This window comes from Melanostigma gelatinosum (genome assembly GCF_949748355.1).
Source record: "Melanostigma gelatinosum genome assembly, chromosome: 21".
Taxonomy (NCBI): domain Eukaryota; kingdom Metazoa; phylum Chordata; class Actinopteri; order Perciformes; family Zoarcidae; genus Melanostigma; species Melanostigma gelatinosum.
The window spans coordinates 20435484-20460520 of record NC_136654.1 but is presented as its reverse complement, the minus strand read 5'-3'; the positions used below and the strand labels follow the sequence as shown (position 1 = coordinate 20460520).

The following is a 25037-nucleotide window of genomic DNA, read 5'->3' as shown; positions in this document are numbered from 1 at the left end:
AAAGTTTGGTTTTCTTTGGTTTTTGTACTGAAATGACCACTCTGCTCAGGCTGGAAGAAAATACTTTCTTTAATGTTGATTCATTTATCATTGGGCCAAAGGCAAGATAGCCCAAGGAAATGACTTTCATTACTGACGACAGAATTAGCATTTTTGTTTTGAAGGTTTCCGACTTTGCCCTGATGCAAAAAAGAAAGTAAGGATGTAACGCACGTTATTGACTGGAATAACACGCTTTAGTGTTATTATTGTTGTCAGTATTGGACTGCTTTAGGTGTATTTGTTGCTTTTATTAAATACATGTACTGCACTCCTGGTGTCTGTTTTGCCATTTGTTTCAAATGAAGCTGTTTAACCACAATTCCTCAGCGAATTTCCTGTTCTGCAGCTTTAGTAAACACAGGTGGAAAACCCAGGAATACATTACAGCTGTAGGGAAGTGAGACAACAATATACAACACTACACCAAGGCGGAACAGAGAGAGATGGGCTCGGTGATGTAGCTTTAATTCTCCTCTTCTAGTCTAACCCTGAGTCGCTCTCACATAAAGAGCATGACTGCCATGTACAAACACTGCAATGCAGGGCTCTCCACCCTGTGAAATATGCACAGCTGTCAGTGACGTATGAATATGTTGAGCTGGCATGTGCAACCTCCATCTGTATGCAGATATTCATTCAACTGTACACATGTGTTGTTGGCATGTACACACACATACACACACGTATACAATAACATGGAAATGATCACGCAGAGGCTCTTGCACTCCATCATGTAACCAAGCATTGACAATTGGATTGACTGGTATTACGCTCAATACCTTGCCAATACAATTGGATTACACATGGGATTCTGCTTTCATCCATTTATATTGCCCACACAGACACACCGTTTAAATGCACATACATGCGCACTCACACGCCACATTCTTCTCATTGTCATTCTATTCCTGAGTCTGCCACATCTTTGTTGCCCAATCTGCTCTGTGCGCCGCAGTCCTGCCGCCCAATGGCCTTTTCTTCTTTTAGCCGAGGTTCTAGTGACCAATTGCGTGTGGAGGAATAAAAAGGCAGTGATCCGCTTGTGTTGCTCAACTGTCCAGTTCAATCTATGTTTTGTTTACGGCCATTGATCGATAAATCCGGGGGCTCTTCATGTAAGGCCCAAGAGATGATGAGAGATCAGAGGGAACACAAAAAGAGATATGTGGTGTTCTTGGGACCAACCAAGACTCTCATCTGTCAGAGTCAAAACTTTGGAAGCTATCATTTAAACCACTTGTCGTGGCTCCGATTATATCTTCGGATGCATTGGGGTCTCTTTCTTTTTTTAATATCTATGTAGAAGGATGTTTTTAAGTTTACGTTCAGCATCCGTTGAATGTCTTGCGTTTTGGATGCTAGTTAGAATAATTTCTTTGGATCAGTTCTTTATACATCAATGTTAAGAGTGTGATACATATAAAAGTAGGTTTTGAACCCGAGCTGACACTCTCACTTCCTGTAAGACACAGATTACAACTTGGATTATTAATTCCACATATTTCCCCGAGTGTAATGTTCAAGAGGTTATCATGTCCTAGACCTGCTCTTAAAATATGTTTTACATTTTTATTTTATTTTTTATTATTTTTTATTTTTCTCCGTGTATGTAATTTATTGACCCTAGGGTCACATTGTGTTGTTTATGCTTTTAAATGTCTGCTCTGTTAAGCACTTTGTGATGTTATGTCTGTGAAAAGCGCTCTATAAATAAATTTCATCTATTCCGAGATGCAACTTTAATAATAGAATATAGAACACAACGTCCCCCTGTGGTACGCATGTCCGTGGTAATAATTATCATGGCGTTTATAGTCCCTCGTATATATTATTCAGACAGCAGCAGTGACCATAAGTGAGAAATAGCTTGATATACAAAACTATGTTAGGTCAGCGGTTTAGGTTCACGCACATGAGAAATAGATTTTGTGACAAAAGAGGGCATTGATTTTGTGCTGTAAGCCCAACTATTGTTATATTTACATTAGAAAAGCCAAGGTCAGGCAGATAACAAACACCCGTCGCAAGTAATCTTATCAATGATAAAACTTTTCAAAACATGTTGTTTTTACCTGTCATCTCATATTATTTCAAAGAATCAGTGAAGAAGGCTTTTGCTGATGCACCATTACTGAATAGTCTCTTCTGTGTAAAAAGCTGTTCAAATACGGCAATCATTTTCATTTGTCATATGTCGTTGACAGAGCGGAGGCGCTGGATGTGAACTGCACAAGGTCACCGTGGTACCTGTGACATAGCACTTTTTGGAATCGATGATGATGTGTGACGTGTCCATATATCGCCTTCGTGAGGAACAAAGCTCCCACAAAGCTCCAAGGTACATTACAGCAGCACCTTTTTTGTATTGGCTCCCTTTTTTAAAAAATCAGGCAGTGAATGTGCCAGTTTCCCACTCAGAGAGAGGGAGGCTGACATGGAGTGGTCTTAAATTAAACGAATTATGGCGGTCTTTAAATGTGCAAAGGATTTCTGGAATAGCTGATCTTTGAAATCCCCTGTGGTATACCGGTGCTGGGGCTGCACGGTATGAGGACAAAATGTGATGTGCTGTAAGGTTGTTGAATATGTTCACGACATATAAACAGATATTTAAGTCTGCTCAGTTCTGCTACGTTTAGTATATTCTGTTGCTTGTCGAATTAAAAGAAATGAAAGGAAAAAAAATGTCTTTATTGAAGACATTGAACATTGAACTGAACACAAAAGACATCAATAAAAAAAAAAGATTAATACTTTTTAAAGAGTAGTTTTCTACTGACAAAAAAAAATCTCTGAGCCCAATCTCGCAGTTCGCGATGGCGAAAATAAACAATATATCCCGGTGCCCAATTAATGATCTGACCTGTAAAAAGCAGCATGTTCTCTATTTCATTCAAACAGACTAAAAAGTGCTAATTCCCTAAACTGTCACTCCACAAAAAAAGGCTCTACTTTTCTTCACCAGGTGCAAGGTTTACAGACAAACAGACTGTACTGATAACCTCTCAGAAATCTGCAAAAAAAACAACCTTCTTAAGTCTTAAAGGATTACCTCCACTCTTTTAGCCCTGTTGGCCACATCAAGGAACAAGCCAGCCTCAGATATGTTTGGCCTTGAGCAATACAGGCTGGCAATTTCTTATGGGTTCCCGTTTCATCACCGTGACAGGCAAGAAATGGTAAAAACAAATCTACAGCACAGCAAGCACAACTCGGGCCCTTTTGAACAAGCACCTGTCAAACAGGATCCTGTTGAAATGCTGTGTTCTCTAAATATTCCCATCAGAAATAGAGCAAGTAAAAAAAAAAGGAAAGCAATTAGTGTACCTTGAGCGCGTGAGAGCGTAATGGTGATAATGTGTGTTTGTACAGTATGTTTTGATGTAACGTGTTGGGGGCTGACCCTGAATAGATCAGTGTGAACCCTGCAGTAGATCCAAACTAACACCAAGAGAAGCTTTTCTTTAAGAGAAGAAGATTCTTGCACTTATTTTAACATCCACAGTACTGAATGCATTTCACACTTTATCTTCATCTTCATTATGGAGGTAATAGCTGGCAAATGATGTGTCCCTTCCTCTAAGGTATTATTAAGACATCGTGTCATGACTAATTATGACAAACATAGAAGTTGCTGTTAGGTTCATTTATTAACACTTTTAATGACACCTTTTACAGAATAAAACCCTCGCAATGCTATGGCTTCTAGCAAACACTCCCAAACTCAGACTCTTAGGTAGCTGTGAAAAAAAGGAGTACACTGTGTGAATAAATGGCAGCTGCAGTTTGAGCATGATTCATCCTGGAGTCTTTGAAATCATTTTCACGTCTCTCGCTCTCCCAGCTGCACAAAGGCAATACTGATTGCCGATTCCCTTGGTAACCTTCAAGGAATCTACTGGCTGGGAATCACAGATTCATATGACGCTTGAGAGATCATTTATCTGAGAGGAATACTGAGGACAGGGCTCCTTCCCAGCCACTACCATTTAACTGCTTTCAATACATATCTTCAAAAGTCCAACCGTTTACGCTAAATATAGGATTCATTTTACTTTGAAATGTACCTCTATTGCAAATGGGAGGCACTTGACTACTTGTCGACCTGTTATTGTAAGATAAAGGTTACAATAAATCCAAAACAAAAGCAATGCCATTTTTTATGTGATAGAAAGGGAAAAAAAGTCACAGCCCTACATGGTCTTCTCTATGCATGCATAAAGATACAGCCAATCAAAGTGCACTAAAAGTGGGCCAGCGACTGCAGTCAGATATTATGCTCTACAGTGCAGCATAAATGATCTGAAGGGTTTTTGTGGTAAGCACTGAGACATTTTCAATGTTTGCCAACTGCTAAAAAACTTTGATCATTTCGTGCTATTTGACAAACTCTTTTTAAAACCACACAGTATGTATTCCATAAAACAAGCATCCGACTAACATGGAAGGAGTCTTTGTCTGTCTATCCTGCAATCTTCTCAATAACCGTTTATCCAATCGACCTCACACTTGGTGGGTGTGTTGCCGAGGACGCGACAAAGTGCTGTGTTGAAGGCGGGTTCTTGAGATCTACGGAACATATTGATTCGTGCCTTATGTACACACTGTGTAACACACATGCACACCTTGACATAGCCATCACTGTATAGTTCCAACACATATTCCTGAGCTGGCACTGAATGCTCATTGCCTATAACTGGGATTTATTTGAAGAGAAGTCTATGTTGTTTGTTTGTGAACAACGACATTTTTTCATTTATGTCAAATGACATGCTGCATTCTGTGTTTTTACTACGAGGATGCTGCTACATGCCCAATTTGATTTATTTTCCTGTTGGTTCTCTTTGCAATGCTTGGAAATGTCACCCTCCAGTTGATGCATCTCTTACTGATATTGAATAATAAAAGATAGTGGAAATAAATGCATCTGTTTTTTTATTCTAAATTATTACAAATATGCAGTGTTTTAAAAATAGCAGATAGTCACAGTGAGAAAAAAAATAAATCATGTATTTTTTCATCAAGATGAATAGATAATCGTTTTTAGAATTGCATTGTAGCCATCTGAGTCCAAATCCAATTGAATCGTAATGTTCCTAGAGATTACCAATCTTTAATATTCTGTACATACTCTGCACACATACACTTGCTGTAGACAGTGCATCATTGGCACAGACAGCACGAGAGACAATTCCATTTACAACTGCAGCATCTTCCTTCTAATGTGCTCATTAGTGTTCTTGTGCGGAGCCTTATTAACCCCCAGGAGACTCTGGTCGGGAGAGAACTGCCTGTGTTTACTGCAGCACACATCAAAGAAGGCCTTACTACGTCAAGGGAAAGTCCTGAGAGAGCCTGCTGATTGCTTACCCATCATGCACCGCTGCCTTTTGGACAGAACCATATTCAGAGCAATTGACAGTGCAGTAGGTATGGATAACACATTGGCCCTAACAATGCTTTCTGTCATAATGGTTTGGAAATTATGACACTATTTCTTCACTGAAGCAGCACTTTAGCTGCTGCAGGAGAAATGACGAAATGTCTAATTACTGGATATTTTTTAAAGAGAGGAAGATAAATGATCAGGTTTAAATTCTGACCAAAAACAAAACATATTTATATAAACTGATACCTGTTGATTCATCTTCAAAACATAGATTCCTTTTCAGACGATATGAAAAAAGTGCCAAACGTATGACTTTCTCATGCCCACTACAAAAAAAGGAAAATTATTTTGTCAAAATGTTGTCAAATCCCAGATTCAAGCATTACTTTCAAGCAAAACATAATTTTGATAATAGCAGCTACTTATAGCAGATTACTGCATCATGGAAATAGTTAGGCTAATTAACAAGAGCTTTTGGCATTTTGGTAAAGCAACAATCCTCAGTTGCCATGAATAAGATGCTATAAGAGTCCAAGTTTTGTTTTCGATTTCAAGCACTGTGAGACAAGAAGCTAGCTTTCTTTTTGTTATTATTCTGAAAATAATATATTTGAACAATGGCCCAACACATTGCAAAACATATACCATATATGCTATATATACTGCCGTTGCAGCTTCACACAAACCAACAGTGACATGAACATATAAACTGAAAAATAAAGCAACAGATAACATATACAGCAGAGTAAGGAAGAGGAAGGATTACAATGACTTATTTAAGCCTTGATTGTTCAATACTTTCAAATAACCATTGTCAATATGTACAGTGGCATATATGACCCTGTGGTGTCTGTCAGATGTCTCACTCTCTCACTCATACACACACACATACACACACACACACACACACACACACCTTATACATTTATCTTTGTGAGTACATTCACTGACATGATGCATTCCCTAGCCCCTAACCCTAACCTGCACCATAACCACTAGATGCCTGACCCAAACCCCAACCATTATCATTATATAATTCAAACGTAAACCTTGAAGTCTTAACCCTCAAACAGGGCATTGAAGTGAAAAAATGTCCTCACTTTCCCAAAAACGTGCGGTCCTCACTTTGTAGCAAACAAAGAATACAAACACACACACACACACACACATGAAAACATGTATAATGCACAGCACTGTATGTCTTGCATGATCATGAAGACGGCAACCCTTGGGAGACCTTCTGTCCCTGACAAACAAAGAGTCAACCCGTCGACTGCAGTTGGTTAAAGGTGGCAGTCGCTGCGTGTAAGCAGGGTAAAAGAGCACACGGCCTTGGTCGCCATGACAGCCCAGTGACGGGTATTCGGTGGGACATTTATCTTAGGTGTCCTAGATGTTTTTTTAAAGCCTCAAGTTGCGATATCTACAGCACACTAACAGTCTGACCTTCCATGGCTCAAAGACGCTCAGGTATCAGTGAAAGCAGCAGAAAAACGTGATCTCTAGAAAGTTATATTTGCTATCTGTTCCCTGACCCACAACCATGATACGCCCTGAACTGTGGGTTTTGTGATCTGTTGCACCCCTATTTGTAATTAAATTGTCCATTGCAGGGGACATTCAGGAGTCCAAAGTACTGCTTTTTGGTCACTAAAAGCCCTTTCGAGTCTAGTCATTATCGACCAGAAGCATTATTAGACAAACTAAAAAGGGCTTTGAATGCATTCACAGTGACAGGCCCAAAGCAGCAGGTTAATAAAGTAGACCCCAGAAGACTTGAAAAATGCATCGAACCTAAAGGGAACAATTCACCCCCTAATGAAAAGTTTTAATTATCTACATTATCTCCTCACCCCGTGTCAGCTGAATCTTGATTAACGCTTGGACGACCATCGGACACAGAACTGCACTTCTAAACCCCTCCTTCTCCCGAACAGCTCATAAAGTGGCCACGAAATTTCTCTCTACAACCCTTGCAACATGGATTAAGTGTTCCACAGCCAAGAGACTGCACCGGAAGTCCAACCCGCCTGTACGGCTCTCTACTAGAAGCCTCAGCTTGTTTACGGGGCGAGGTGGAATATACCTCTGTTGGAGGTGAAATGTGTCTGCACTGTCAGAGATAACCTGCATACTCAATAGAAGAGGCTCTACAAGATAATCTGCCTCCTCGGTAGTACATTTCTCTGATTCAACAGCCACAATGCCAACCGGCATCAGATGCGGATTTCAAAAGTGGCACTGTGACGAGAGGAAACGGTGACTCCTTTGGACCTGCAGATCCTCCTGGAGCAGTTTCTTGGCTGTCAAGGTCCAAATGTAATCTGTCGGACGTTATTGACTTCCTGTTGAAGACTGGCATCCGTAATGAGGTTTACAAGAATGTTCAAACACACAACAATATTATCAGAAGCAATTTCTCCTCTGCTAATTTGTCTTCGCAACCGACGTGCAGTAACATGGGACGAGACAGATAATTCATCCTGAGTCGTTGATTGCAATTTGTTGTGTAATTATAATAATATGCCACCAGGAGTGACACAAGTTACTGCTTGTGATCTCAGAAATGAAAAAAACTCTGTCATGGACGTGGTGCCGATTATTCCAAAGTTTTTGCCTCGTTTTTTTCAATTGTGACAGATGTCTTTGTTTTTGGATGATGATGATGATGTATGTTAGAGTGTTGTGTTAGATATGTTTCGCTAATGTGTGCATCACGGTACCTAAACCGATATGATGTGCATGTGAGTGTGAGTGCAGCCATGAACATACATCCAATCACTCCGGGGGAACCTCGTGAAAGCTGTTAAGAATGGAATGAGTGCCTCTACCTCATATTCAAAAGCGGGTGAGGTACTTTGATGCCATTATCTCCATTACTTACAGCAAATGACAGAATAACCAGTAACTAGAGGCATACATTTGAATCTGTCAAATGCATATTTAATGAGGGAGGTCGCTTTAGTGCTTTTGACATGGCGATGACATCACATTTTGATTCCAGGACGGGACACGCAAGAAATGAGACACGAATTTAGTCTTGCTAGACTTTTGCTGAAATATACAGGTACTTACCTGGGGTGTTGTAATTAATAAATCATCGCTGTTTACAAATGGGACCCAGTGAAAGAGGCTGTGAAACGAATGAAAAACACACAACGCATGCACACAAATGTGCAAGAAGGCATGAAAGTAGTGAAGAGCTCTCTTTGGGACGAGACACATACTTACAAATGACATGCATTGTGTATGAGGCCTGATGTACATTTTGACAAAACATAACATATCCTTTCATGTGCACAAATACTCGAAGACATTACTTGGATTATTCATGAGAAAACAAAATAGGAAGTTAAAGCCCCTGAACATTTAATCTGACTGACTGAAAGAAACTGATTATCAACCACATTACCCAATAACAACTCCAACGTAATTATTTTTAGCTCTTTTCACAAAGGCCTCATTTACAGATATGATTATGATCTGCTGTCGCTGTGTGCGCAGCTGTGTGTGTACGTGCACAGCGTGTGTCCGTCACAGTATTTTATTAATTTTCATGAAAACCCGTTTGTTCTCCATAACAATTGATGAACAATGCTAATAAACCATTTATCAAACGTGGCATATCTGGCTTGCCTGTTAATCTGCATCTAACTGTTACCACACTTGATCCTGCCTTGGCAGTACCTGTCTCCATCTGCCTTTTTTTGTATTATTTTAAACTATATTTAAAAATATGCCATCAACTTTTTAACCTGGGGCTTCTAGAACATCATGCAGCGCCAGTAGAAACTGGCAGAGAGACTGAGAGGTGTCTTCATTTACTTGCCGTAACATCTCCACCGACATGGCGGTTGACGCTAAAAAAATGCAGATTTCCTCATGCTGATGAGTTGAGATGCTGTGTTATCAGTGCTATGATCACTGCACAGCTGTGTTTGAATACTTCACTTTGAAAAGTCTGTTTTTTTTTCTATTTTCATTCCATGGATATTCAGCATGCTCCCTCTTTATGCCCGACACACATATTTGAATTGGAAATGACTCAGAACACTGTTTTATGCAGCACTCATCTCTAGATATATTTTGCACATGCAAACAGATCAAAACTGAAAAGAGGGGGGGGGGGGGGGGGGTTGAAAAGCCTGATTTGCTTTAATCTTACTGCGTGAACCAATAAACATTGTCATTTTGATCACAAGTTATTGATGCAATATGTCTGCCTCTGTCTCTCTCAGGCGACTATTCACACCTGAGAGGACAACAGTAGAGGAGGGCTGACAAGAAAAGATGACAAGAAAGACACGCCATCAGAGATCGTCATATTTTAAAAAGGCACAGCGGCCTTTTTGCCGCCCCGCTGCCTCATCGCCATATTCCGATCTTTCCTCCGGCGCCCTGCTCCCTCAAGAAAGCTGCAGAAATGCAAACATCACCATGCATCTCCCATCACCGGGCAACAGCGTGAGGAGAGGACTCGAGCGATTCCGCTACGTGGACAAGAGAGCGGCTTCCTGTCGGCGCGGTTGATTAAAATTCCTGCGACCGAGAATGCAGGGTGTGATGTACGACGAGCAGGTGGTGTGGGTTTAATATGCATGAGCGGCTCCTGCATCTGCAGATTGGCAGTCACTGAGCTTGCCTGTGCGCTCCCTTGGCAGCTCTCTTGGCATATGGAGTTACTGAGGGCATACATGAGCATAGCAGGGGGGCACCCACTGGTACCATCTACTCTTTTTGTGACTCCAGAGATCAGAAGGATGGCAGCTCGATCTTTTTGGTGACTTTGGTTTACTGAAAGTAGCCAATGTAAAGGCAGAGGAGAGCATTTTGCTGCTGTATATTTTATTGATTTTATAGAAACAGCAGGGAACATCAAAAGGGAGAGGGATTAAGAGGGCCAGTGTAAAAATTGACTGAGTTGGGATTTAGAAATTAGGCTTAGAGGAGGGAATGCCCCTACAACATCTCAGCGGATGATTATATTGACATGAAAAACAAGCACAGTCCTACTCCAGATTCTCAATGAGGTAAATATGGTCTTAGTGCTGCCTTGCACTGCATTTGACATATGAACTGTGACTTTGAAATGTGTTTTTCAGGAAGCTGCATACGATCAGATTCACAGGATTCTATGTTCATGCGGGTGCATTGCAAAATGTTGAGTTTTTTCTTCTTGTCCGATGAGTTATTTGGGTGTTTTGATGTGTGCTGCAGCTGCAGCTGTAGAAGAGGCGCAGTACAGGGTCTGACACTGGCAATCCAACACTGCATTGGAATTTGGATGCCGACGTTTTGTCCCATCTGCCACCCGACTGCAGATCAACAGGATACTAGACAAGGCGCCAACCCCATGTCCTGTTATATTTCTATTATGTCAATTGGTTGAGGCGCACTCTTTCAGACCTCTCCAATATCCCAATTCACACACAAACAGCTGTTTACAGCCCTCACTTTCTCTTGAGCTGCTGAGCTAATATTAGAGTAACACAGACTGAAAGGAAAAGCTGCTGCTCAGCCCCAAATGCCCAAAGATCTTGATCAGAGATATGAGTTTAAGATTTTAAGATTTAAGATTTTAAAGTGCTCTTCTTAATCGTGCAATCAACCATTTGCTAAGCCCCGCCCCCCGCTCTCCTTCATCAAACTGTGAGAGTGACGGAAAATAACTTAACATTTAACCATGACTAGCTTGAAATCCACCATACCAGCCCTCAAATGAAGAACATTTGAAACCATTGCATGAGCGTCTATGGAGCAGAGCTGGATTTGTTGTCGGACCCTGGTCAGAGCAAAGAGTCGAGGGATTCCGAGTTGAGGGAGTCCGACTTTTATATACTAACTGCTAGCGACAACGTATGACGTGGATTATTTTGACAGTTGGTGCAGGGAGGTTGCAGTGACGAGACAACCATCACTTCCATACCAGCTAGAGAGCTGTATGAAGGCCGTCCTGCCGCCCTACGGTGCGCTGAGTCGGTACATTATTTTGAAATCAGCTTAAAACCTTACTGCTTAGACAGGCATTAGACAGGCTCAATGTCTGCACTCTAAGTACGTATTGCGTATTTCAATGCCTATTGTGCCTTTTTCATTACGTTTCGTGTTTTAAACACTGCTCTCTAAAATGATTTGTATGTCAAAATGCTCCTGTTAAGCACTTTACAAATGTCTGTTAAAAGCACTTACTTACTTCCTCTCTGTTCAGCCATCTGCAGGTAGCATGTGTTGTTGTTTTTTCATCTGTACTCTCTTACTTGGAGTAATGTGCTTTGTCAAAGCACGATCACACGTGAAAGCTCCCCTGTAGTCAAGGCGTTGCAAATTAGCCACACAAACCTCTGTGTTCTTGTGCTCATCAACATTTTTCTTTGGATGGCTAATCAACAAGCTAAGTAACATTTTCCAAAGACACAGAGCTGGATATATACAGGTCAAAGATACACCATCAATATAAAACTAATCTGAGCCAGGCATATGGAATAAACTGTATCAAATGCATCTATTAAGTTAATAATTGAGTCGGCATTAAGCAAGCCTGCAATGAGTCATTTAGAAACAAATCTGTAAACATATGAATGTACTAATTGGATTACATTAATGATAACTAGCTTTGAAAACACACCAGGGGACAACGGTTAATCCCAATTATAAATCCCACTAACTGTGTGTCTCGTGGACAATGCAAAGCCCTGATGAATTTTGCTTTCCCTATAACAGGGAGGCAGATTTCCCCGGTCACCCCATCCCGCTCAATACAGCCATCCATATCTTGGAGGTGGCTCCCTTTCTCTCTCAGACACACACACACACACACATACACACACACACACACACACACCTACACTAAACAGTCGCAGCGTTAAAGCTCTTCAAAAAGTAAACACAGGTGGAAACAGGCAGCTACACACACCCGCAAACGCCTGCTGCTCTCAATGGAGCAGTGGTAACAGGATTACATGCCTTTGGGACTGCTCACTCACAGCAGAGAGACACCGCTCTGATTCAATCATGGTGACATATGCAGAAACAAGGAAAAGGTTGCGGCTTGGCCTCCCTTGGGAACGAGCTTGTCATCGGTATTACTTGACAGAACGGAGAGAGCACAGAAAATGTGACAATTTGAAACAGATTTAGGAAATACTGATGGGTGGGAGGGCACTCTTGACAGTGAGTTTGCGAGGTGTATTCAGGTGAAGTCGCAGGCTGTATACGGACCTTTAGGCTTTACCCTGAAGCCATGCTGCCAAACACATACTGTGGGGCATCTCCAAGCGCATTGGAAATACCGGACTGGCACCGACAATGCCGGGACTGGCAGCGTTGGCCCTGACTCTGGATCAGTAAAGTCCTGTTTAGCCCTCTCTCGGCCTTCAGGGAGTGTCTGCCATCAAATTCCTGCCAAAGCATGGCCTGTTTAACACCTCGCCACCTGCCATGGTCATCTGTATGCGTGTGTGTGTGAGGGGGGGGGGGGGAAAGAGAGATATGTGTGTGTGCGTTGAGTGCAAAGCAGAGGAAAGTGTGGTGACTGTGGGTATATAAGCTGAATATAGAATATATATATAGCCTTTCCAACACTTAATGATTTCAGCAGTGATAACAATGTAGTCTGTTAATTGGACAGCTTCAGTGTAGGGATTTATTTTTAATCCAAGTCATCAGCACGAGCACATTGAGTGATAAATGATGATGATATCACGAACTATAGGAGGTGCTGAAGTCCCTGTAAAACATATCGCTCCCCTCAAATATTCTTCTCCATTCTTCTCTGCGGCCTCCATCAAAGGACGTATGGAAACATTAAACCTGACGGCCAAAGATGTTGCGCGTGAATGATGGTTGTGTTTTCAGAAAGTGGTTCTCTCTCTGGTGCATAACATTTCCTAACAGAAATATTAATCAAAGAAACTTCGCTTTGAGCCATTTGGGGATGAATACAATACAGTGTCCCCCTCAATGCTCCACGCAACAACGTTGCCTCTGCTTGATATGTCACACTCAATGAATGCCACAGGCAAAACTATATGTTTTACCAACAGGATGTTTGTCTCAAAATTACTGGAACAGTACTTTCTCTTGAGGAAACAAAGGTAGAGAAGTCTAGCTTTGTTCAACGGTGCGAAATGCTGTTATTTCTCTGCGTTTTTAGTCTTTGTGTGTCGCTGTTGAATTTGGCACATTAGGGGCAGAAGACACTGCAGGTTGCTCAAAGCTTAGAACAGTAAAACTCCCAAGCTGAAGCACGAGATAAAGCGCTTTGAATAGCAAACAAACAAGGCTGTAGGAGAGTGGCTGGGGATGAATCCATGCAGGGAACCACGGCGGATTGTTCCCAACATTCGCAGTCCCCTTAAACCATGACCATGCAAAAGAAAAAAAGTTGTATCAAAGCAAAGAGAAAAACAAACTGTACACCCATGTGTAGGGGTGTAACGGTTCACAAAATCCACGGTTGGGTTCGGTACGATACAGTGGAGCCACGGTTCGGTATGTTTCGGTACAGTAGAAAACTATAAATGCCAGAGAAATGTACTTGATTTTAAAATATATTAATTCATTACAACTAACATCATGAAGTTATTCTTTGACTTTGAACAATGATGGAACTATACCTGAGTGACCCATCTTCTGGGGAGTCTTCTTAGCAACACATAAGCATAAAAAACAAAACCTGCTCCTTAATGTTATGTAGTATTGTTACTTACATTTTGTATTGTTACTTACATCTTGCAAAAGAGATTTTTAATCTCAATGGGACTACCTGGTTAAATAAAGGTTTTTAAAAAAATTAAAAAAAATTAATTCGTTTTTTTTATTCAAACGTATTCGGTTCGTCATGCGTACCGAACCGTGAGCCTCGTACCGAACGGTTCAATACGAATACGCGTACCGTTACACCCCTACCCATGTGATGTCATAATTTAGAATTCAAGCATTTATATTCACTCAAGAGAGAATTATGATTATGTCATTTATATCACAATATACTCATCAGCAAAGTGAGTTGATTGTGTTGCCAAATTATCTTCATTGTGAAGCACTATTATGTTATTGGCTTCATGTGACCAACTCAAATTGTGTATACCTAGTTAAGTAGGTTGCATATGTGGCTTCTACTACACTGTAGTAGATAGTACATTAAGATACACAAAAGGACAAAATCGAATATTAATTGTAAAATGTTATTCGCCATTTTCAGGTTTGTCATTAGAAAAGACTAAAGATAGACGAAAACATCTTATCATTATGACCAAAACTATTCATAGAAGTAGTATTTTAACAATGATTATTATTGAGGTCAAATGCTCAGGTTGAAGATCTCACATTGTCACTTTTGACAAATATGAAAGCAGCTGGGCTAAAGAAATGACATATGGCAGTATACCTTAATCCAGTTAGACCACAACAGCAGCTGACACCACAGCCCTCAGCTCCCTGAGCTGTCCTTTGTGCCTCCGGACCCAAAAGCAACCACTGTCACAGTCAAAAGAACCCCCGAAAAATAAAGCTCCCGTAAATAAGCTGTCAGAACTGATGTTAATTTTAGTTAATGTGGCCTTTTAGACTTCTAGACTTTTTGGACGACTGCCCTGCTGTGACACCCCCAGCCTGTCGTCTTTATTCTTGACGGATGTGTCGGTGTTGTAGTAAAAAATTGGGAACTGCTGTCAGAATGTCAGCTTGTCATCTTTACTGTTTCCAATCCAGTAGATGGAAAGGTGAAGTACGGCCATGCCGTGTTCACATTATGGGTGTGGGCGGGTGTCCACGAGCGAGTGGACAATCTGTATTCACCTTCAGTTACTGGATCACATATGTGTGGAGGACTTCATTTAACATTCAAAACAAATTGACTGTGGTTGACATCACCCAAACAACTGTAGTATTTTAAATCAAAAAAATAGGGAGGACTACCTCTACTTCGTGAAAGCCTAAAGATTCAGCTCTTGACAGATCCATGTGACAAAAGGGGATTAAAAAAACCCAATAACACATTTCAGCAGTACGCTGTCTCCAGGCTCTTACAGATCAGTTAACAACTGTCGGTGGATGTCGATGCTCATACTTCAGTGGCTAGTTGTCAGTGGCATCTTGACATTTGCGACGTATAAAGCAGAGTGAACAGGGTTTACATTTAGTGAGCGGAGAGGGGATTAGTGTCTCGCTTTCATTGGACAGATGTCTGCTGATGGACACACTGCAGCGCTTGCATTGGCAGTCCTGCGGGACAGACACTTTGACCACCGGCACATGATAACAAGATAGGTTTTGATGGTTTGAATATCGCAGATACTTAGATGCTTTTGCTCATCGTGAGGCTGAGTTTTTTTTTTAAATGCTGTCACTATACAGTGCAAGTGACTTTTGTATGATTATCTGTAGCGCTCATACAATTTGTCTAAATAGAAAGACAGAGGGAATAAAGTACAGGCATGAACTGTGTTGGATTTTCTGCTCATATCCATTCGTCAACTTACATTTTAACAGATGGTGACGGATAAAGCAATAAAAAGCCGATCCCTTCACATACACAATTATATAAACAAGCTACACTGTAGGAAAATACTGTGAATAAAAAAAGTGCATTCATTTCATGCTCTCCGTGTCACTATAAAATAAATTCTCTTCGAGCCAACCAATGCTGCTAACGATGACAGCCATCCACAGCTAAGGCACAAGTAAGACAGAGGAGCTAGCGGAGGATTTCTAACAAAGCCACTGACACCTGTCACCGCAAAGCATGACAACGGGGTGATGGTACACGTAAATATCAAACTGGTCAGAGTGACTGGACAGATAACATGGAGGCATTAAAAGACAGAGGGCAGAGAAGAGGCTGCAGCCTTTCAGTGTTTTGAACACCGCTGAAAGTCTGTCAATCACTGGTGGCTATAGCGGCCCGTTCTGTGAGACGGATGTTGCACGGACTTTGCCGCAGGAGCAGTTGCCAAGCTGGGAAAAAAAGGTTTTGACATACTGTATGTAGGATTTACGGAACAGTGGAAAAAAAAAAGGCTGGAAGTTCTGAAAAACAGTCTCGATATATAGGAGAACTGTATGGTCAGTGTTCAGGATATATCACAGAGCATATTAGGTGCACAGAGATCAGATAATCAGTGCAATGGGGCCGACTCAAACAGCCCCAGACTCAGCCAATTAACAGGACGGTAAGGCGGCAGGAAGCTTTCACCGCCCTAATGAAAGAACCGGGAGTTTGTTCTGTCCAACCAATTTATCTGTTGGGCATCTGCCGGCACAGAACTTAAAAGCGTCGTCTGGCTGGCAAGAACACACATTTGATATTCTTGGCACGTTTTGATGTCATACATTTCTTTATTCTTTTTTTTTTAACTAAAAAACTACATATACTTTGTATACACTGTTGAAACTGTAATTGTGCACTTCAGTATGTAGACTGACTTTTGTCAAAGGTATGGTGTCAAACTGATGTTGATGTTGACTGTATACACATTTAATAAAATGAAACATTTTTTTTATTCTACACTTGGCCGACATTTGAGCAAACTTTGAGTCCATGCACTTTACTTTTTCCAAATGAAGCCATTTCTTGAATTTAAGTCCTGCTTGAAATGAAGAGCGTATAAAACAATACTGTGTCGGGAAAATGTTGATATCCTCCTTGTTTAAGATATTGACCCATACCCAGCCTTTATGTGGTCTACGTAAGAGAGCTAACAAAAGATTGTGAGGGTGCAACATGATACATCCGACAGATACTATAAATTACAGATAAGATGAGACTTCTGAAGGAGGAGGCTGAGCAATCAGGTCAAGTGAAAATGTCACCAGGCATGAACAAAAATACATCATCCTCATTCGACAACTCGATCATTTATGAAAGATGTGTATATGAGTATTTGACAAAAAAAAGAAATCGAACAACATCATGATTTACAGCTTATCTAAACTCAAAATGTTCCTTACGTATATAGCTGCTAAACTAAATGCTGCTTAAACAAGCTTACAGTCTGCACTCTGCAGTGTCACTCGCAGCGTGCTCTCAGATGATATGCATTACTCGGGCCACCAGCTGCTTTTGAAATAAACAAGGCGAATGTATGGACACTGTTGAGCTGGAAAAGAAAACAAAAATAAATCTGCCTACGTACACAGTAAGGTGCAGGAACAGTAGTGAATCACCAGAATGCTGTTTACATCTAGCTTATGGTCGTTGTTGTAATTCAACACATATCTGTCAGAGCTGCACATTGCGTCTAAATCACAAAGAATACACCTTTCAGTGAGGCTGTGCGTGTAGCTTTAAGTGAAGCAGAACCCTGTGCACACACACAGGCAGCAGCCTGGCCCTCTGCAGCCATCAATTCACAGCAGTGAAGCCGACTGCAGCCGGCCCCTCTTTCTCTCTTCCCCCGTACCAGAATTAATTTCTCCCCAGAGCTGATAGGCTACGCTCTACTGCAGCCAATCCATATAATTAGGCCGTCAGCAATGTAAACCCCTGGCTCAGACTTCAAGTCCATTTCAATATTAGGTGCAGACATGACAATGGCTTCATCAAATGTGAGAATTTCCTGCATTGATTTGAAATTGTTTTCTTTCTTAGCCCTCTGTGTGGCTTATCACCACACACAACTGTTTCCGTTCTACACTAGCTCCTCTTTCGGGGCTTAGGGGAATTATTCTCTTCTTCTCCTGCACATATGGCGAGATGTGTCCCGCCTTCCTTTTGGGTTTTATGATGCATTCAGTTCCTTATTATTAATGAATCACTTGCAAGTGTCTTAATGGCCGTTTAATATTGGTGGACGCACAGACCGAGGTGTCTGCCCTGAACTCTTTCTCCCTCCCCTCTTCACAGTCCTGTTACGCAAGCATTTTCCTCCCTGAGCCAATTATGTAGGGTTCTGACAGCCGATCTCACTCCATATGGCGACAGCTCTGTTAATCGCTACCGCCTAGAGAACTGCTGCGTGACAGCCTGCGTGTCAAAATCACCATCAGAAACGGTGAGGCGTGGAGAGGGCGAGGGCTGGAAATAAATGGGATGCTTGTCAGTGCATGTGTGTTTTTGGGGGGCGGGAGGCGAGGAGAAAGGAAAAATTTGCCTGAGAAAACAAAGTCAATGAGGCATGAAGGAGGCTCCCCTCTCCTGTGTTTGGTAGAGGTGGTTCTGCCTCCTCACTCACTGTTACCACCACTCCAGGGGAGACGGGCAGCAAATGACAGCATCTGGGGGGGGGGGGGGGCATTGAAGGAACAGCGCGGCTCTAACAGGATTCTGCGTGTTTACTTGGTCTGGTTGTGGCGATTGACTAAGGGGACTCTTGACAGCACAGGCTTACAATCCTGTGCCTGCACGTTTGAGCGGACATTAACTGCATTTCCCCGTGTCGAATAGGATCTTCTTGGATTGAAGAAGACCGTTGGGATGAGGTGTCAAGAGGGGCATGCTGTAAACAACAATGCAATACCAAGGTGGAAGCTATTACAATCACAAAGACTTGTTTTGTGCATTGACTGATTACCACTGGGGAAGAGGGACATAGCCTGCGTCAGCCTGAATCCCCCTGTTATACATATTTACTTGCAGAAATGTATGATAATAGCTTTGTCATCCTTGGCGAACGAGAGGCAGACAGACACATCAGTTAGACACGATACCTTCGGATTAAAAGCAAAACGATGCTGAATCGAAGATTAACATGACAACAGCCTCAAACGTATAAGGAACATAATTCACAGTCAATTGTATTATTCCGGCCGCATTTAGAGGATACAAAATACACCTGTTTTGTGTGTGTGTGTGTGTGTGTGTGTCATGAAGTAGGATCAGTTCATCTGCTATTCCTGTTCCTAGAGAAAAGGTGATTATCGAATATAGGCTGCATTTAACGAGATTACAAAATCAATACTTTAATGTGTTTGTATGTCTCCCCATTCCCCAATAATCTTGCTAAATCACGACATTCTCACCCATATCATAGAGGTGTTGCCTAATTATCAGTAAACAGAAATACACTAGCATATATTTGTGCATAATGCAAATAATGGGAAGTCGATTGGTTAAGTGTTGCTTCCTGTACGGGCTATGCGCTCATTCCCCCGCATACAAATGCATGATGGTAATTCCTTTTTCTTCCAATTATCATTACTGTTTTGATCTCTAACCTTTGAGATGAAGGGGGTGAATAGGTCAATTAAACAGGTGTCTTTTTGTTAAATACTGTGATTGTTCTCACCTTTCTTCGACAGTGTGAAAATAGTTCTGTGTGTGGGAGACTGAATATGCAGATCGATAACTAAGGATGTCTAAAGCGCACGAGTAGAATCTAGATTCGGGGGGAATTCAAAGCCAGTGCTATTCAACCCAATGCATTTGGTCGGTTCATTTTTTATTTTGGGGTGACAAAATGAGTGCCAGTTTTATTTAATTAGAAAGTGAATCATATGTAAATGTTTTTGTATATTTACAGGAGCGGTTAAGAAAAGCACGCTAAACACGTCCTTACAGTGTCTTCATACCTTGCCAATTGCTTGTGGTGCTTTCCATCTTTAGGTTGGACGTGAATAATCACGAGATTCTCTGAACCGTGTCCAGCCTTTCTGATTCCCTGAGTGAAGCTTACTGGAAAGACGAAAACCCAAGAGCTGCTCACTGATGTGAACATTTTGAAAGCTAGGTTCGCAAAAAGTACATGACACTGTTGAGTCAGCGTGCACCGAGGGTTAAAGCCTGACTGAGTCACCATGGCTCATGTCAGAAGGCCTTCGACTTTGCCACCTCACGCGACTAAGGTCTGTGTCACTACCCTGCCAAGTGTTGACCTTTGATCAGTTAGAGGAGTGCTAAAAACTGCCCAAAGGTCTCTCTGGGTGTATCTCAGAGCGGGGGGGGGGGGGGGGGGGGGTGGAAGGACAACTACAACAGCCTGTAAAAAAAAAAAAGCCATTGACGTGCTTTGTCAACACACAGCAGCGCTCAAAAGCTAAGCACATGAGCCTCATGCCAATTTATTTTTAAGCAGCGCACATATCTGACAGCAGAAGCTGAAAGCTTGATATTTCATTCAGTAACCTGTGTGTATAAAATACTGAAATTCAGAGAGCTGTAATTTTGGCCACAGTCGGACCTTTCACATATCGAGGGCCAAAGCACAAAACCTCCTATCTGCAGAATTTTCGGATTGCCGGATTTTATTTTGGATGATGAGAACAAGGAAGGCTGTTCATATTCAGTCTGTTTTAAAATAATCCCGCCCTTTATTGAACTTGCACCAAATGATGGAAAGATTGCAAAGATCCTATCTGCAAAATGATCCAGGCATTTTTCAGAGAGGAGGTTTTGCTCTTCGGCCATCGATATACATACTGCTAAAAGAATTCCTGTGATGCCTCTGAACTACTAGGAATTGTACAAAGGAAAAATTATGCACGACGCCAAGATAATGGTGGCTAAAGTGAAGATAAAGTGTTTTTTTCCTGGAATTGAACTTCCTTTAAAACAGATATGTTTTAGTCCCCGGGCTCCTGCGCTGTTGTGCTTCAACCACTTTGTTAAAAAAAACAACAACATGGTCTCTACAAAGGGACTGCTGGCAGGAAACAGAGAGGTATCTATTTCACCTCAGATGCAGTTTGAATTCCCATTGCACATTATCGGGCCAGCTGATATTCCATCTTCAGCAACAAGCAGGAAGGCACAACATTGCTCCCCCACATGCAGCTAAAAAGGATGTTCACCCACGGGGTTTCTGCACTTTTATTACATTTAGCCTCACGAGTTTCATGTTATTCAATAAGATTCCTGTATTGTCTCACTGTAAAAAGCAGCAAACGCATTGCATCTCTGCCTCCAATGAGAATATCTGGCAAAGGGTGCAGAATATCATGTACTGACTTACATCAGGGGAAAAAAAAGGTCAACAACAATTATCAGGAATAAAACAGCATTTAAATAAAATCAGAAAATGCCTGGCTTGTATTAAGTATTACAATTCAGCGTGCCAAGTAGGAAATAGAACAACCAGATCTCCCTCATCACTCATGCTAATTACTGTTTGCGGCTTCAAAGGGTTTCTGTGTTGTGCCTTCGCCGTGTACTGCTGCTGACTAGACACCAATGGAGCCCGATTCTTCGGTGCTGCTATCTGAAGCCTGTCTTGACCATTAAAAATATCTAGTTGTTTACACCAAAGTGGTGTGGGAAGCAAACGTCAGCATCATTTCCTGCTGTGAGAGTTATTTTTAGACTGGAGGAAGAAGGGGGGGGGGGGTAAATGGGAGGGGGAGGAGAGATATTGATGTCGAACAGAAGCATGGGGAGGAAGGCCGAGAAAATGGAAAGAAAAAAAGAAGAGATGCGAGAGAAAGAAAGCGAGAGGGAGAGACAGTCACACTTGGTTTGCCTCATCTCTGGGCGTATCATCTGGCTTGCAGGGGGAAAATGACTGTAGCAGTCCCCCAAGGGCCAGAGTGACTTCCTTAACCACTTTAATAAACTGGAAGAGTGCGATTGCCCAGACAGTACTGCTGTCAGCGTGTTAATTAGACACAGTGCTTTATCAGAGCTGGCCACTCATGAACCGACCAAGCATATTACCATAAAGGGTTTACGATCACCCTGCACGGCAAAGCAAACTTAGAGCATATAATCGAAATCCATTGTCATTTGGCTAAATTATATGTTACTTGCTGTATGAAAAAGTATTGAAAGCCCACACTGCAAAACCTGGCATAGCTCAGCTCAGCTGTCAACTAATTAAACGATACATAAACATCCAGTATTACACATGCACTTGTTTTGAATTTCATATTAAATCTAGTCTTTGAAACAGCCCATATTTTGCAATCTTAATTTCAGAAGCAGCCCTCTACCTCATTATCCAGAAGATCCCAATTACACATTCGCAAACTGTTGACTGTGCACTGCTGCTTTTTCACACAATCTTGTTCTTCCATATCTGCTTATTAGCACATTAAACCTCAAATGTTCACCTTTCTAATTTGAAACTTTTCTAATTTGTATAAGGTGTAAACCATGTGTGTGTGTGGGGGGGGGGGGGTTGTTTTCAGCTGATCAGATGTGAATGATAACAAGTTTTAATCAAGTAAGGAGCACCTAACGCAAAATGACGAGACACAGAAAACAGTTTGAACAGAATACTTGCATTGATTAACAAAACAAATTGATTGACTTGCATTGATTTACAAAAATCACAATTAAATGTGAAAGACAGATGATTAAGAGGCTCAAACCTATATTTAAAAAAAAGTAAAACCTGAGAGTGTTTAGTGGAATTCATCTAGAATAATTAGTTGGAGCATCTATAATGCTTACGTTGAGGTCAGATCTGTCAGACGCTAATCCTTTAATTAATGTAGGCCTTTCGTTTTGCAGATGGGAAAACAGGATAATGCTTGGGATATTATAAAAAGAGATAAGATCAGGTAGATTATACATTCAACCAGCTCTACACTGTATGTTAAGGTTCGATACACAATCCTATACTTAACAGAGACCAAGCACAGTGACCTAAAGAAAAACAAAGGTGTCACGTATTCTCTTTTACACATTTTAAATAACGCCATGCAGGATGTAAACGGAGTTTGCAGCTACTTCAGATTGTAGCGGATGTGCATCATCTTCGAGCCCAAGAATATACAACGGAGGGTTGAGCAAAAGCAGTGTTGATTCACCCTGAAGACAGTGGATGTAATTATCACCTCAAGTTTTTGTTTTTCTTCCCCGCAAAAATAAAACTAGGCTACTGAATAATTCATGAGCTCCGAGTGTGTGTGTCATCAACTCAGCATTTAGCTAGAGGAAACTGAGGGCAAACTCTGAGAGGGATACTATTGTTCCCCTTTCAGCTCATATATATAAGCCTGTACTTGCTATATTTAAAATTCACATCTTCATCATGAGAGTGTACCACTGTGTCACTGTCATACAAACATCTTTCCAAAAAAATATATCTGAGAGACATAAGCTCTGGGTGTTCAGAAGATGTTTAAACCACAATCATCCCAGAGCTTTTAAAAAACATCCTAACAATAACTTATGATATTATATATGATGTTTATATTTATGGTTTTCATTAGATCTCATTCATGATACTATATTCAGTCTGCATTTCTGCAACAGCCATTACATGTAAAGTATAACATTCTGTTATTATCTCTCTATGTAGTAGTTTTCATTGTAGCATTACTCTTACAAACTTTTGCTACTTCACATTAAAAGTGTTCCGCTGGCAAAAAGGGGGTGGCTTTTATTGTGAAGGCCCTATTGTCACCACGGTTAGCACTAGCAAAAATTGTCCAATCAGCACGAAATCAGATCACGGCTGCAATTACAAATGACGTCCTTATTAAAGCAACGTGGGATTGTTTGGCTAAGCTATGAACTGATACATCAGTTCTTCTTCTCTTGTATTTCTTACAAAGTAGCTGCTCAACGAGTGTTTACTGTCCCCAGAATTCTGGGACATGTAGTAATAAACCGCACTTGCTGTTACCACAATAACCACAGCTGTCGCCATGTCAACCGGGACTGAAATCTGGAAAGGATTATAACTTTAGCGGAACGTAATAGCGATGCCACAACTATTAATAACAAGTAACACCTGCGCGGCTCTTTTTTGACTAAAGGCTAGTAACTGCTTTTTTTTTATACATACTTGTATGAATGTATGCCACTTTGTAATTGCTTGACGAAATTAGATACTGTTGATTGGACTTTTAGCCCCTTAAGGGAAAGAGTCAGCAAGCTGCGGAACAGATGAAACAAAACACACAGACGTCTGAGGTAGTGAAGAAGTGGCCTGGGAAATGAAAGGGAAAATGAATCCCACTGAAGTGTAGGTAGAGGGGGTGGGTGTGCAGGGCATGTCTTAATATATTTCCAGAAGCTACTGCCAGACTGCCTCCCCTTGAGCCCATTATGTTCCATGCTGTGGGTGAATATTAAAGATAAGAGGTCACGAACAAGAGAACTGAATGTGTGGGAAGGCAAATGAGCATCTACCCCATCCTCAACTGAAGTATGCAGCGATGAACACACGATCTGGACTATCTTGAAAAGGACAGAAATCCATATACAGTAATTCTTACACTATGATGATTCGGAAATAAGTTTCCTTTCAAATGGAGTTGCCAAAGAGTGCGCCTGTGATAGACACGGCAATTCAAAGCCTGCCATCCGTCTTCCTCATATTTCCCTCATGACTTTCCAGCTTCTGCTTTCCTGTTCCCTCAGCTACAAGATATGAAAACCTATATCCTAGTCGAGAGTCAACATAAATACTCTGAGGCAAAAATGCACGGCAGCACAATGCTAAACTGAAGCAATGAAGACGATGACTAATGAACCTAACAAAGCAAATTCTAACATTGACTTCGTAAAAACACAAGAAGGTGAACGTGTTTGCAGAAGATATTCTGAGGCTTGGAGAAAGCAAACATGTCATGAGCAGAGAAGAACACCCTCACAGCTGGAGAGGGACTATGTGCTCGAGGTTGTGGAGTCACTAAGACACACGCCTGTATATTTCCTAGCAGATTCAAGAGACTAAAGTAGTTTTAATATCATTCTCACAATGAAAACTGGAGCTTCCTATTT

General features: G+C 41.3%; 1 protein-coding gene across 1 annotated transcript in view; it reads right to left on the bottom strand.

The window, feature by feature from the left end:
• nrg3b (neuregulin 3b) overlaps positions 1-25037 on the bottom strand; it is a gene marked incomplete at both ends in the record, with an annotated part of 185185 nt that overhangs the window by 94854 nt on the left and 65294 nt on the right. The gene's annotated exons all lie outside the window — the stretch shown is intronic.